The following is a 4,610-nucleotide window of genomic DNA, read 5'->3' as shown; positions in this document are numbered from 1 at the left end:
GAGAACGAGCCTAGCAACACGGGCGAGAGGGAAGAGAGAGAGAGAGAGAGAGCTAGACAAGGAGGTAGCTCGAGGAACTCTACTTATACTTCACTCATGTGTGTGAGACTTTGTTAATATTTCCAAGACAAATAAAAAGTCCCATACTATTCTTTACTTCTCCTGTCATTGTATGACAAATGGGAAAGAAGATTATCTACTTACAAAGCAACTCATGTATAACAACCGCTCGTCCTTGAGTCTAATATATATATATATAACTGAACTACAAAACATCACTACAAGAAGCTACAAAGTTATTTATGACATTTGTGCCAACGGCCATACCACGTTGAGAGCACCGCTTCTCGTCCGATCAGCGAAGTTAAGCAACGTTGGGTCTGGTTAGTACTTGGATAGGTGACCGCCTGGGAACACCAGATGCTGTTGGCACAAACGTCATAAATAACTTTGTAGCTTCTTGTAGTGATGTTTTGTAGTTCAGTTATATATATATTAGACTCAAGGACGAGCGGTTGTTATACGTGAATAGCTTTGTAAGTAGATAATCTTCGTTCCCATTTGTCATGTTATGACAGGAGAAGTAAAGAATAGTATGGGACTATTTTTATTTGTCTTGGAAATATTAACAAAGTCTCACACACGAGTGAAGTATAAGTAGAGTTCCTCGAGCTACCTCCTTGTCTAGCTCTCTCTCTCTCTTCCCTCTCGCCCATGTTGCTAGGCTCGTTCTCCCTACTACCTGCCGGTTCTATGGCCTGTCTCCTTCTCAGCTCTGCTTCCTAAATTCTGGTGTAGAAGGGTCGTGTCATGTGTGTTACACTGTGGTTGGAAAGTTCTAGAAACCTGTGTGTGAGTATGTGTGTATGTCACTAGGCTTTGTTCATATGCTATCTTGCTGACACACTAGCTACATCATCCCCTGACTTGCTACTTCCTGTGTATTGTCAATATTTCCTCAGTTAACTTGCAAGATCATTTCCCTTTCCCAGGCTTGCTTGGAGCTCTGTCTATTTATCTATCTATCTCTCATGATTTGTAATTATAATATGGAGTCCTGACATAAAAAGGCATAAGGACTATCAACAAAACCAGGAGAGGAATCATGGCACTGTGACGGAACTGCCTGGAGTTCAGATATAGAAAAGGGAACATTATAAGACTTTCCCCCAGAAGAGTCAAAACTGAGACCACAAGACTGTAGGTGCTGACGATGGCAAGCCGAAGATGGATCTGCATCCTTCTGTGACACACTGACAAAATGATCAGCAAACAACTCTACAACAGTGAAAAGATCAGCCAGTTCCACCTGCTGCAGCTAAAACAGGAGGAGAGGGAACAGTAAATTTTCCTTGTATTTTCCTTATCTGGTTCCACACCTGAGTAGGCGAATCCTTGAACTGATTGAGGAAAACATATCCCTTCCAGGACGAATGTCTGTCCTCCTTTAAATCGTGCTTCATATGAGCTCGTGCCCTCTGATATGCAACCAAGTACTGTGGATCCCCATGGAGACGACGACAAAGTTGACAGAAGGTTACTTGTTTGGCTCTTACTGCCAAACTGCAATCCAAGAAACCAGACGTTTAGGAAACTGACCCCTCGTTCTTGGAGTAGATATTAAGGCTGCTGAGTGCAACACGTCAGTGAAATATGACACCACCTCAGTAAAATAGCCAAACTCATTGACAGAAAGGGAAATGGAGCTTAATTCCCTGAAACGTGGCCAGTCAGCCTTATCCAGAAACCAGTGAGGAAGACGAGGCTGAGGTCCACCTGCACTAACATTTAAGAGTATCAGAAAATGGTTGCTGCCATACAGTTCTAGCAACACATCCCAGATAAAATCTAGAAGAGCATCAGCTGAGCATAAGGACAAGTCAATGGTAGTAAAAGTTCCAGTCTGGCTCTGGAAATAATTCATTTTTATCGGAGTTGAAAATGCCCAATTCCTCATCTTCCACTAAACACCCCGAGAGTTGGCCTCATTTTTTCCCCATAGTGAATGGTGACCAGTCATATCTCCCAGTAACAGAAAGGGAGAAGGATGATCAAGAATGCAACGTTCCACATCCGCCCTTTCAACATTAGCTCTAGGAGGAAGATAAAGACTGCAAACTGTATACTGCCGACATAAAAACATCCGGACAGCAACAACCTGACGGGGAGTGGAGATGTCCAGATGACTGTATGGTATATCCTGGTGAAGGAAGCAGCACCTCCATGATGACCTTGGCCTGGAACAGGATCAGAATGAAAGGCATGGCAGCCAGAAGAACCAGAAGGAACAGCATCACTTACTATTCATGGGAAAAGGACGTTGAGACCAGTGCAGTGCAGTAAACATTCCGTCACAGCGGCTTATCACCCAGTCTCTAACACTTCTACGACCCCTGCATCGCCCCACCGAATTGGTTATCGGCAATCAGTGGACGTCACATGCTGTGTGTAGTGCAGTGCCCACTGGGCAACGGTCACCTAGTCATTTCATATCCGTGTCTCCATTCTCTCCACTGATCAGTATTTTCTTTCTGTGATTTCTAGGCTTAAGAGTATTAGCCAGATTGACTGCGTGAGTGAGTGAGTGATTAGTCGTTTAAGTTATCTTGTAACGTAAGAATTCATTTTGTTTGCCATTAATAAATTAGAGTTCCTTTCTTTGAGGATAATTAAATGTAAGAATCGTTTTTCATTTTACTAAATTGATCTATAGTCTGTTTTCTCCCAGTTTGCACAAAATTCTTATATTAATCACGACTGGTAGTTAAGCCAGTTCTTTCGTATTGTTATGTCCCCATCCCACACTGCAAAAGGCTCCGACAGCAGTAGTACAGTGAGTTATTCTTCCTAGAGGCAGCCTTTCAGTGTACAACAACACAGCAGTACAGGCGTTGAAAATAAACCTGGATTCTTAAGTTCATTGTCTTTATATCCCAATTAATTACATTTAATGCTTGCCAACTTCACTGTTTTTCACAAGTACTGAAGGTAATACGAACTTTACTAACTGCAGTTACACTTAATGCTTGCCAGCAACACTTCACTACTTTCACAAGTATCGGAGATAATACAAACTTTACTAACTGCAGTTACACTTAATGCTTGCCAACAACACCACTATTTTCGCAAGTACCATAGATTGGGTCTATGAATGTGCGTGGATGTAGTACGATTGAGGCTAAAAGGGAGGAGATCGGGAGAATGTTTGTGAGAAGAAAGTTGGATGTGTTAGCTTTGAGTGAAACGAAAATGAAAGGGAAGGGTGAGTCTATGTTTGGAAGTGTGAATGGAAGATTGTCAGGTGTTGATAGAGGAAGGGCAAGAGAAGGTGTGGCCTTGTTTGTGAGTCCGGAAGTACAGCAGTGTGTAACTGAATGGAAGGAGGTGTCATCGAAACTGATGTGGGTGAAAGCAAATTTTGAACGTGAGCTGTGGGTGTTTGTGAGTGCATATGGGCCTGGTAGTGAAAGGGATGAAGAAGAGAGGGAGTCTTTCTGGAATGATGTTGATGAGTGTCTGCAGAGTTTTGGAGCGAATGTGAATGTGATAATGATGGGATATCTGAATGCTAGAGTGGGAAATGTAGCAGTTGAAGGTGTAGTTGGTATGCATGGTGTGCCTGGAAGAAATGAAAATGGGGAACGAATGATAGGGATGTGTGTTGAGCGAGAGATGGTGATTGGAAATACCTTGTTCGAGAAGAAAGATATTTATAAGTGTACATGGGTGAGACAGGAGGGTGGAATGGTTGTGGATAAAGCATTGATGGACTATGTGGTTGTGTCTAGGAATGTAATAGGAAGATTGTTGGATGTGAGGGTTCAGAGAGGGGAGGGTGGGGGTATGTCTGACCACTACCTGGTGGAGGGAAAGTTAAGAGTAGGTAAGAGATGGGTGAAAGCTAGGAGGGTTAGATGTGGCATGGAGGTTTTGAAAGTGAGTGAGTTGGATAAAAGAGAGGAAATGATAGAGTATCAGGAGAAATTGAAAGATGAGTGGAACACCGTGAAAGATCAGGAAAATGGCAGTGTGGAGGAGGAATGGCAGTTGTTTAAGAGTGCTGTGGTGGGGCATGCAGAAGAGGTGAGTGATGCGAGACGTGTGGGTGGTGGTGTAAGAAAGGGAAGTGAATGGTGATGCGAGGAAGTAAGTAAGGCTGTGCCTGAGAAGAGACGTGCATATGAAGTGTGGCTGCAGAGGAAGGATGAGGTGTCATATGAGAGGTATAAGGAAAAGATGAATAGGGCGAGAAGGGCTGTGCGTAATGCTAAAGTGGCAGCAGATGTGAGGTGGGGTAGGCGGCTGACTGAGAATTTTCAACAGAACAAGAAAATGTCCTGGAAGGAGGTTAGAAGGGTGCAAAAAGGAGAGTCTGGTAAGGAAGAGCGAGTAAAAGCAGAGGATGGAAGGATGTTAAAAGAGATGGATGCAGTAAGGAAGAAATGGGCAGAGTATATTGAAAGATTGTTAAATGTATACGAGGAAAGGGTGGCTGAGATTGTGGCAGATGGAAGAGTGCAAGGGTTAAATGTGTTGGGAGAGTTGAATGATTCATTGATCACGAAGGAGGAAGTGGAGTAGGCAGTAAAGGAGATGAAAACAGGGAAAGC

The 4,610-nt window shown here is 43.3% G+C and overlaps 1 non-coding gene across 1 annotated transcript; it reads left to right on the top strand.

Annotated features, from left to right (window-relative positions):
* The first annotated feature begins 313 nt into the window (after positions 1-313).
* On the top strand, positions 314-432 carry LOC145401838 (5S ribosomal RNA). Its single transcript, XR_013897679.1, has one exon. It is a non-coding gene; the product is annotated as a 5S ribosomal RNA (ribosomal RNA).
* Positions 433-4,610: the final 4,178 nt, after the last annotated feature.

Source organism: Coenobita brevimanus, chromosome 56, assembly GCF_032717465.1.
Source record: "Coenobita brevimanus isolate Jiangsu-jjx chromosome 56, ASM3271746v2, whole genome shotgun sequence".
NCBI lineage: Eukaryota > Metazoa > Arthropoda > Malacostraca > Decapoda > Coenobitidae > Coenobita > Coenobita brevimanus.
This window is presented reverse-complemented; position numbering and strand designations above follow the sequence as displayed.